Source organism: Oncorhynchus gorbuscha, unplaced genomic scaffold (genome assembly GCF_021184085.1).
Source record: "Oncorhynchus gorbuscha isolate QuinsamMale2020 ecotype Even-year unplaced genomic scaffold, OgorEven_v1.0 Un_scaffold_1005, whole genome shotgun sequence".
NCBI lineage: Eukaryota > Metazoa > Chordata > Actinopteri > Salmoniformes > Salmonidae > Oncorhynchus > Oncorhynchus gorbuscha.
Window position 1 is genome coordinate 27,180 of NW_025745920.1, and position 11,046 is coordinate 38,225.

Here is an 11,046-nt window from a genome sequence, read left to right on the forward strand (position 1 = left end):
ATTAAATTTTGACTTGATTTTGCGTGCAGATTGAATTTGATGATGATTGATTACTAATGCCTGGCAAGTAAAGTCTGTGCTTGCAAGTTCTGTCTGACTATCACGTGACGAGTTGCTGGTTGCTTGAGATAGAAGTAGCTGGTCGCGACTTTGAGCTCCGTTGTGAATGCAGTACAGTATTAGCTTCCACTAACAGAAAATATGGTGGTGTATAGTGCTAAAAACTAAATGTTTGACAGTACACGCTACGTGAGGTGTGACAGTTGTTATCCAGCCAGGTGGAGGAGCAGGTACAGTAGCTATGTGGGTGTTCGGTTATGGCTCGCTGATCTGGAAGGTGGATTTTCCCTATGAGGAGAAGCGGATCGGCTACATTATAGGCTTCAGCCGGCGCTTCTGGCAAGGCAGCACCGACCACAGGGGAGTGCCAGGCAAGGTGACGTATCTATCTGTATGGATGACTAGTGAAGGGAGTGTAAGTTTATTATTAAGTAACAGTCTATGTTGACTATTGGTGATATCCAGCTAGCTACATAACTGCTCTACAGCATCTGAACTGTAATACGGTGACTGGAGGCTCAATGCTGTTGACCTCTAAAGGTTGTATTTATTAAAACTCAATCAGCTCCTCCCTGTCTTCTCTTTTCAGCCTGGCTGAGTCGTGACTCTGGTGGAGGACCCAGAGGTGAGCTGCCACATAGTTACTTAAACCTGTGTGTGTGTGGTAATGTAACCGGTGTGACATGGCAACTAGTCCAACACTCTAACCATTAGGCTACCTGCCACCCCATGTGCCGAATACAACAGGTGTAGTAGACCTTACAGTGAAATGCTGAATACAACAGGTGTAGTAGACCTTACAGTGAAATGCTGAATACAACAGGTGTAGTAGACCTTACAGTGAAATGCTGAATACAACAGGTGTAGTAGACCTCACAGTGAAATGCTGAATACAACAGGTGTAGTAGACCTCACAGTGAAATGCTGAATACAACAGGTGTAGTAGACCTCACAGTGAAATGCTGAATACAACAGGTGTAGTAGACCTCACAGTGAAATGCTGAATACAACAGGTAGGTAGTAGGTAAAGTGACTATGCATAGATAATAAACAGTGAGTAGCAGCAGTGTAATAACAAAGGGAAGGGGGGCCAATGGTGTGGCCATTTGATTAAGAGCAGTATTATGGCTTGGGTGTAAAATGCTGAATACTGGGACAGGTGTAGTAGACAGTCTGACTTGGCGCTCTGGGAAATGCTGAATACAACTTGAGGTGTAGTAGACCTTACGGTGAAATGCTGAATACATGACAGGTGTAATAGAGGTAGGTAGTAGGTAAAGTGACTATGCATAGATAATAAACAGTGAGTAGCAGCAGTGTAATAACAAAGGGAAGGGGGGACAATGTAAATAGTCGGGTGGCCATTTGATTAATTGTGTAGCAGTATTATGGCTTGGGGGTAAAAGCTGTTAGAGAGAGCCATTTGGTCCGAGACTTGGCGCTCTGGGACCGCTTGCCGTGCGGTAGCAGAGAGAACAGTCTATGACTTGGCGCTCTGGGACAGCTTGCCGTGCGGTAGCAGAGAGAACAGTCTATGACTTGACTTGGCGCTGGGACCTTGCTGCGGTAGCAGAGAGAACAGTCTATGACTTGGCGCTCTGGGAGCGGTAGCAGAGAGAACAGTCTATGACTTGGCGCTCTGGGACCGCTTGCCGTGCGGTAGCAGAGAGAACAGTCTATGACTTGGCGCTCTGGGACCACTTGCCGTGCGGTAGCAGAGAGAACAGTCTATGACTTGGTGCATCGGTAGCAGAGAGAACACAGCTTGCCGTGCGGTAGCAGAGAGAACAGTCTATGACTTGGTGCATCGGTACCGCTTGCCGTGCGGTAGCAGAGAGAACAGTCTATGACTTGGCACTCTGGGACCGCTTGCTGTGCGGTAGCAGAGAGAACAGTCTATGACTTGGCACTCTGGGATCGCTTGCCGTGCGGTAGCAGAGAGAACAGTCTATGACTTGGCGCTCTGGGACCGCTTGCCGTGCGGTAGCAGAGAGAACAGTCTATGACTTGGCGCTCTGGGACCGATTGCCGTGAGGTAGCAGAGAGAACAATCTATGACTTGACTTGGCACTCTGGGACCGCTTGCCGTGCGGTAGCAGAGAGAACAGTCTATGACTTGGCGCTCTGCTATCTGACTCAGTTACACCAGCTCTGTCAGGAGGAATGGGCCAAAATTCAACCAACTTATTGTGGGAAGCTTGTGGAAGGCTACCCGAAACGTTTTACCCAAGTTAAACAATTTAAAGGCAATGCTACCAAATACTAATAGAGTGTATGTAAACTTCTGACCCACTGGGAATGTGATGAAAGAAATACAAGCTGAAATAAATCATTCTCTCTACTATTATTCTGACATTTCATATTCTTAAAATAAAGTGGGGATCCTAACTGAACTAAGACAGGGAATTTTTACTTGGATTAAATGTCAGGAATTGTGAAAAACTGAGTTTAAATGTATTTGGCTAAGGTGTATGTAAACTTTTGACTTACATTTACATTTAAGTCATTTAGCAGACGCTCTTATCCAGAGCGACTTACAAATTGGTGCATTCACCTTATGACATCCAGTGGAACAGTCACTTTACAATAGTGCATCTAAATCTTAAAGGGGGGGGGAGAGGGAATACTTATCCTATCCTAGGTATTCCTTAAAGAGGTGGGGTTTCAGGTGTCTCCGGAAGGTGGTGATTGACTCCGCTGTCCTGGCGTCGTGAGGGAGTTTGTTCCACCATTGGGTGGCCAGAGCAGCGAACAGTTTTGACTGGGCTGAGCGGGAGCTGCACTTCCTCAGTGGTAGGGAGGCGAGCAGGCCAGAGGTGGATGAACGCAGTGCCCTTGTTTGGGTGTAGGGCCTGATCAGAGCCTGGAGGTACTGAGGTGCCGTTCCCCTCACAGCTCCGTAGGCAAGCACCATGGTCTTGTAGCGGATGCGAGCTTCAACTGGAAGCCAGTGGAGAGAACGGAGGAGCAGGGTGACGTGAGAGAACTTGGGAAGGTTGAACACCAGACGGGCTGCGGCGTTCTGGATGAGTTGAAGGGGTTTAATGGCACAGGCAGGGAGCCCAGCCAACAGCGAGTTGCAGTAATCCAGACGGGAGATGACAAGTGCCTGGATTAGGACCTGCGCCGCTTCCTGTGTGAGGCAGGGTCGTACTCTGCGGATGTTGTAGAGCATGAACCTACAGGAACGGGCCACCGCCTTGATGTTGGTTGAGAACGACAGGGTGTTGTCCAGGATCAGACCAAGGTTCTTAGCGCTCTGGGAGGAGGACACAATGGAGTTGTCAACCGTGATGGCGAGATCATGGAACGGGCAGTCCTTCCCGGGAGGAAGAGCAGCTCCGTCTTGCCGAGGTTCAGCTTGAGGTGGTGATCCGTCATCCACACTGATATGTCTGCTAGACATGCAGAGATGCGATTCGCCACCTGGTCATCAGAAGGGGGAAAGGAGAAGATTAGTTGTGTGTCGTCTGCATAGCAATGATAGGAGAGACCATGTGAGGTTATGACAGAGCCAAGTGACTTGGTGTATAGCGAGAATAGGAGAGGGCCTAGAACAGAGCCCTGGGGACACCAGTGGTGAGAGCGCGTGGTGAGGAGACAGATTCTCGCCACGCCACCTGGTAGGAGCGACCTGTCAGGTAGGACGCAATCCAAGCGTGGGCCGCGCCGGAGATGCCCAACTCGGAGAGGGTGGAGAGGAGGATCTGATGGTTCACAGTATCGAAGGCAGCCGATAGATCTAGAAGGATGAGAGCAGAGGAGAGAGAGTTAGCTTTAGCAGTGCGGAGCGCCTCCGTGATACAGAGGAGAGCAGTCTCAGTTGAATGACTAGTCTTGAAACCTGACTGATTTGGATCAAGAAGGTCATTCAGAGAGAGATAGCGGGAGAGCTGGCCAAGGACGGCGCGTTCAAGAGTTTTGGAGAGAAAAGAAAGAAGGGATACTGGTCTGTAATTGTTGACATCGGAGGGATCGAGTGTAGGTTTTTTCAGAAGGGGTGCAACTCTCGCTCTCTTGAAGACGGAAGGGACGTAGCCAGCGGTCAGTGATGAGTTGATGAGCGAGGTGAGGTAAGGGAGAAGGTCTCCGGAAATGGTCTGGAGAAGAGGGGAGGGGATAGGGTCAAGCGGGCAGGTTGTTGGGCGGCCGGCCGTCACAAGACGCGAGATTTCATCTGGAGAACTGTACATTTTACCTCGACTAACCGGTGCCCCCGCACATTGACTCTGTTCCGGTACCCCCTGTATATAGCCTCCAGATTGACTCTGTACCGGTACCCCTGTATATAGCCTCCACATTGACTCTGTACCGGTACCCCCTGTATATAGCCTCCACATTGACTCTGTACCAGTACCCCCCCTGTATATAGTCTCCACATTGACTCTGTACCGGTACCCCCTGTATATAGCCTCCACATTGACTCTGTACCGGTAACCCCTGTATATAGCCTCCACATTGACTCTGTACCGGTACCCCCTGTATATAGTCTCCACATTGACTCTGTACCGGTACCCCCTGTATATAGTCTCCACATTGACTCTGTACCGGTACCCCCTGTATATAGTCTCCACATTGACTCTGTACCGGTAACCCCTGTATATAGCCTCCACATTGACTCTGTACCGGTACCCCCTGTATATAGCCTCCACATTGACTCTGTACCGGTACCCCTGTATATAGCCTCCACATTGACTCTGTACCGGTACCCCCTGTATATAGCCTCCACATTGACTCTGTACCGGTACCCCCTGTATATAGCCTCCACATTGACTCTGTACCCCCTGTATATAGCCTCCACATTGACTCTGTACCGGTACCCCCTGTATATAGCCTCCACATTGACTCTGTACCGGTAACCCCTGTATATAGCCTCCACATTGACTCTGTACCGGTACCCCCTGTATATAGTCTCCACATTGACTCTGTACCGGTACCCCCTGTATATAGCCTCCACATTGACTCTGTACCGGTACCCCCTGTATATAGCCTCCACATTGACTCTGTACCGGTACCCCCTGTATATAGTCTCCACATTGACTCTGTACCGGTATCCCCTGTATATAGTCTCCACATTGACTCTGTACCGGTACCCCCTGTATATAGCCTCCACATTGACTCTGTACCGGTACCCCCTGTATATAGTCTCCACATTGACTCTGTACCGGTACCCCCTGTATATAGTCTCCACATTGACTCTGTACCGGTACCCCCTGTATATAGTCTCCACATTGACTCTGTACCGGTACCCCCTGTATATAGTCTCCACATTGACTCTGTACCGGTACCCCCTGTATATAGTCTCCACATTGACTCTGTACGGTAACCCCTGTATATAGCCTCCACATTGACTCTGTACGGTACCCCCTGTATATAGTCTCCACATTGACTCTGTACCGGTACCCCCTGTATATAGTCTCCACATTGACTCTGTACCGGTACCCCCTGTATATAGTCTCCACATTGACTCTGTACCGGTACCCCCTGTATATAGTCTCCACATTGACTCTGTACCGGTACCCCCTGTATATAGTCTCCACATTGACTCTGTACCGGTACCCCCTGTATATAGTCTCCACATTGACTCTGTACCGGTAACCCCTGTATATAGCCTCCACATTGACTCTGTACCGGTACCCCCTGTATATAGCCTCGCTATTGTTATTTTACTTCTGCTCTTTAATTACTTGTTCCCTTTTATCTCTTATTCATATTTTTTAAACTGAATTGTTGGTTAGGGGCTTGTAAGAAGGATTTCACTGTAAGGTCTGTTGTATTCAGCGCATGTGACTATTAAAATAATTTTTGATTCCAGACTACAGACCTCTAATATATAATCTGCAATATTGTAATTATTCGCCTACCTCCTCATGCCTTTTGCACACATTGTATATGGACTCCCCCTTTTTTTCTACTGTGTTATTGACTTGTTAATTGTTTACTCCATGTATAACTCTGTGTTGTCTGTTCACACTGCTATGCTTTGTCTTGGCCAGGTCGCAGTTGCAAATGAGAACTTGTTCTCAACTAGCCTACCTGGTTAAATAAAGGTGAAATAAAATAAAATAAAAAATGTCCTCAGATTTGTCTTCTGCCCTTGTCTCTGCTGGCCAGTTCTCCCTTTGTCAGTGTAGCTTCCAAACAGCATGCACAGCGTCTCATTGGCTGTCAGCATATCCAGCACAGCGTCTCTTTGGCTGTTAGCCAATCCAGCACAGTGTCAAAGCTAGCTAACAAGACCCTCCTTCCTCTGATTTAGTTATTGCACAGTTGTGTCGCTGCTAATTTCCATAAACCTGGGACTTTCTGAGCTCTGGTCACCCGAGCTCTTCGCCACCAACAGTCACTGAATGTCTTCCTGTGTCTCCTTCTGCTATTGGCAGTGACGGGTCTCTGGTAGTTTTATTGGTAAAGGTCGTGCCTGCTATAACTGGGCTTCTCTCTCTCTCACTCTCTCAGGGTTGTGTCTGGGGCGTGGCATATAAGCTGCCGTCTGGCCGAGAGCAGGAAGTGAAGTGTTACCTTGACTACCGGGAGAAGGGCGGTTACCGCGTCATCGCAGTGAACTTTCACCCCAGACCCTCCGTGACCCCCACACAACACACTGACACTCCCCTGAACCCAGCCAGGCTCTGCTCTACATCGGTTCTAATGACAGCCCTGACTACCTAGGTCCCGCCCCCCTGGAGCTGATAGCCAATCAGATTGTAGATGCTGTCGGACCGAGTGGACGGAACACTGAATACCTGTTTTCATTGGCTGAGGCGCTGAGGACCCTCCTCCCTGAAGACTCAGACACACACCTCTTCTCTCTCGAAGACCTGGTTAGAGAGAGACTAGCACACTCACTTACTACATGTGTGTCAGTAAACCATCGCAGGGATGCTGTAGATTGTCAGTCATGTGATTGTCTCCAGGACCATTCAGAGCTGGGTTAAGGTTAGGACTGTTCAGAGCTGGGTTGGGATTGTTCTGAGCTGGGTTAGGGTTAGGACTGTTCAGAGCTGGGTTAGGACTGTTCAGAGCTGGGTTAGGGTTAGGACTGTTCAGAGCTGGGTTAGGGTTAGGACTGTTCAGAGCTGGGTTAGGACTGTTCAGAGCTGGGTTAGGACTGTTCTGAGCTGGGTTAGGGTTAGGACTGTTCAGAGCTGGGTTAGGACTGTTCAGAGCTGGGTTAGGACTGTTCTGAGCTGGGTTAGGGTTAGGACTGTTACATTTACATTTAAGTCATTTCAGAGCTCTTATCCAGAGGACTTACAAATTGGTGACTGACATCCAGTGGAACAGTCACTTTACAATAGTGCATCTAAATCTTAGGTTGGGGGGGGTGAGAAGGATTACTTATCCTATCCTAGGTATTCCTTAAAGAGGTGGGGTTTCAGGTGTCTAGGAAGGTTCAGAGCTGGGTTAGGACTGTTCTGAGCTGGGTTAGGACTGTTCAGAGCTGGGTTAGGGTTAGGACTGTTCAGAGCTGGGTTAGGACTGTTCTGAGCTGGGTTAGGACTGTTCAGAGCTGGGTTAGGACTGTTCTGAGCTGGGTTAGGACTGTTCAGAGCTGGGTTAGGACTGTTCAGAGCTGGGTTAGGACTGTTCAGAGCTGGGTTAGGGTTAGGACTGTTCAGAGCTGGGTTAGGGTTAGGACTGTTCAGAGCTGGGTTAGGACTGTTCTGAGCTGGGTTAGGGTTAGGACTGTTCAGAGCTGGGTTAGGACTGTTCAGAGCTGGGTTAAGGTTAGGACTGTTCAGAGCTGGGTTAGGACTGTTCAGAGCTGGGTTAGGACTGTTCAGAGCTGGGTTAGGGTTAGGACTGTTCTGAGCTGGGTTAGGGTTAGGACTGTTCTGAGCTGGGTTAGGGTTAGGACTGTTCAGAGCTGGGTTAGGACTGTTCAGAGCTGGGTTAGGACTGTTCAGAGCTGGGTTAGGACTGTTCAGAGCTGGGTTAGGACTGTTCTGAGCTGGGTTAGGACTGTTCAGAGCTGGGTTAGGACTGTTCAGAGCTGGGTTAGGGTTAGGACTGTTCAGACCAGGGTTAGGACTGTTCTGAGCTGGGTTAGGGTTAGGACTGTTCAGAGCTGGGTTAGGACTGTTCAGAGCTGGGTTAGGACTGTTCTGAGCTGGGTTAGGACTGTTCTGAGCTGGGTTAGGACTGTTCTGAGCTGGGTTAGGGTTAGGACTGTTCAGAGCTGGGTTAGGACTGTTCAGAGCTGGGTTAGGACTGTTCTGAGCTGGGTTAGGGTTAGGACTGTTACATTTACATTTAAGTCATTTAGCAGACGCTCTTATCCAGAGCGACTTACAAATTGGTGCATTCACCTTATGACATCCAGTGGAACAGTCACTTTACAATAGTGCATCTAAATCTTAAAGGGGGGGGGTGAGAAGGATTACTTATCCTATCCTAGGTATTCCTTAAAGAGGTGGGGTTTCAGGTGTCTCCGGAAGGTTCAGAGCTGGGTTAGGACTGTTCTGAGCTGGGTTAGGACTGTTCAGAGCTGGGTTAGGGTTAGGACTGTTCAGAGCTGGGTTAGGACTGTTCTGAGCTGGGTTAGGACTGTTCAGAGCTGGGTTAGGACTGTTCTGAGCTGGGTTAGGACTGTTCAGAGCTGGGTTAGGACTGTTCAGAGCTGGGTTAGGACTGTTCAGAGCTGGGTTAGGGTTAGGACTGTTCAGAGCTGGGTTAGGGTTAGGACTGTTCAGAGCTGGGTTAGGGTTAGGACTGTTCAGAGCTGGGTTAGGACTGTTCAGAGCTGGGTTAGGACTGTTCTGAGCTGGGTTAGGGTTAGGACTGTTCAGAGCTGGGTTAGGACTGTTCAGAGCTGGGTTAGGACTGTTCTGAGCTGGGTTAGGGTTAGGACTGTTACATTTACATTTAAGTCATTTAGCAGACGCTCTTATCCAGAGCGACTTACAAATTGGTGCATTCACCTTATGACATCCAGTGGAACAGTCACTTTACAATAGTGCATCTAAATCTTAAAGGGGGGGGGTGAGAAGGATTACTTATCCTATCCTAGGTATTCCTTAAAGAGGTGGGGTTTCAGGTGTCTCCAGAAGGTTCAGAGCTGGGTTAGGACTGTTCAGAGCTGGGTTGGGTTAGGACTGTTCAGAGCTGGGTTAGGGTTAGGACTGTTCAGAGCTGGGTTAGGACTGTTCAGAGCTGGGTTGGGTTAGGACTGTTCGGAGCTGGGTTGGGTTAGGACTGTTCAGAGCTGGGTTAGGACTGTTCTGAGCTGGGTTAGGACTGTTCAGAGCTGGGTTAGGACTGTTCTGAGCTGGGTTAGGACTGTTCTGAGCTGGGTTAGGACTGTTCTGAGCTGGGTTAGGACTGTTCAGAGCTGGGTTAGGACTGTTCAGAGCTGGGTTAGGACTGTTCAGAGCTGGGTTAGGGTTAGGACTGTTCAGAGCTGGGTTAGGACTGTTCTGAGCTGGGTTAGGGTTAGGACTGTTCAGAGCTGGGTTAGGACTGTTCAGAGCTGGGTTAGGACTGTTCTGAGCTGGGTTAGGACTGTTCATCCAGCTGGGAACAGGACTGTTCTGAGCTGGGTTAGGACTGTTCTGAGCTGGGTTAGGACTGTTCAGAGCTGGGTATCCTAGGGACTGTAAAGAGCTGGGTTTAGGGTTCCGGACTGTTCAGAGCTGGGTTAGGACTGTTCAGAGCTGGGTTAGGGTTAGGACTGTTCAGAGCTGGGTTAGGACTGTTCTGAGCTGGGTTAGGACTGTTCAGAGCTGGGTTAGGACTGTTCTGAGCTGGGTTAGGACTGTTCTGAGCTGGGTTAGGACTGTTCTGAGCTGGGTTAGGACTGTTCTGAGCTGGGTTAAGGTTAGGACTGTTCAGAGCTGGGTTAGGACTGTTCAGAGCTGGGTTAGGACTGTTCTGAGCTGGGTTAGGACTGTTCTGAGCTGGGTTAGGGTTAGGACTGTTCAGAGCTGGGTTAGGACTGTTCAGAGCTGGGTTAGGACTGTTCAGAGCTGGGTTAGGGTTAGGACTGTTCAGACCAGGGTTAGGACTGTTCTGAGCTGGGTTAGGACTGTTCAGAGCTGGGTTAGGACTGTTCAGAGCTGGGTTAGGACTGTTCTGAGCTGGGTTAGGACTGTTCTGAGCTGGGTTAGGGTTAGGACTGTTACATTTACATTTAAGTCATTTAGCAGACGCTCTTATCCAGAGCGACTTACAAATTGGTGCATTCACCTTATGACATCCAGTGGAACAGTCACTTTACAATAGTGCATCTAAATCTTAAAGGGGGGGTGAGAAGGATTACTTATCCTATCCTAGGTATTCCTTAAAGAGGTGGGGTTTCAGGTGTCTCCGGAAGGTTCAGTGCTGGGTTAGGACTGTTCTGAGCTGGGTTAGGACTGTTCTGAGCTGGGTTAGGACTGTTCAAAGCTGGGTTAGGACTGTTCAGAGCTGGGTTAGGGTTAGGACTGTTCAGAGCTGGGTTAGGACTGTTCAGAGCTGGGTTAGGACTGTTCAGAGCTGGGTTAGGACTGTTCAGAGCTGGGTTAGGGTTAGGACTGTTCAGAGCTGGGTTAGGGTTAGGACCGACTCCAGTGATGTCATTTAAACCTGTCTCACGCTCTAGTGATGTCATTTAAACCTGTCTCACACTCCAGTGATGTCATTTTAAACACTTGTCTCAGTCTCCAGTGATGTCATATTAAACACTTGTCTCAGTCTCCAGTGATGTCATATTAAACACTTGTCTCAGTCTCCAGTGATGTCATATTAAACACTTGTCTCACGCTCCAGTGATGTCATATTAAATAGCTGTCTCACTCTTCAGTCCATGTAGACGGGTTGGTTATTTAGCAACAAAACTGACGCATTGAGGTTGTATGTACAGTTGAAGTCGGAAGTTTACATACACTTAGGTTGTAGTCATTAAAACTCGTTTTTCAACCACTCCACACATTTCTTGTGAACAAACTACAAACTATAGTTTTGGCAAAGAGGTTAGGACATCTACTTTGTGCATGACATAAGTAA

At 48.8% G+C, this 11,046-nt stretch overlaps 1 pseudogene; it reads left to right on the plus strand.

The window, feature by feature from the left end:
- Positions 1-80: 80 nt before the first annotated feature.
- Positions 81-7,114, plus strand: LOC124020952 (annotated as a pseudogene).
- Positions 7,115-11,046: the final 3,932 nt, after the last annotated feature.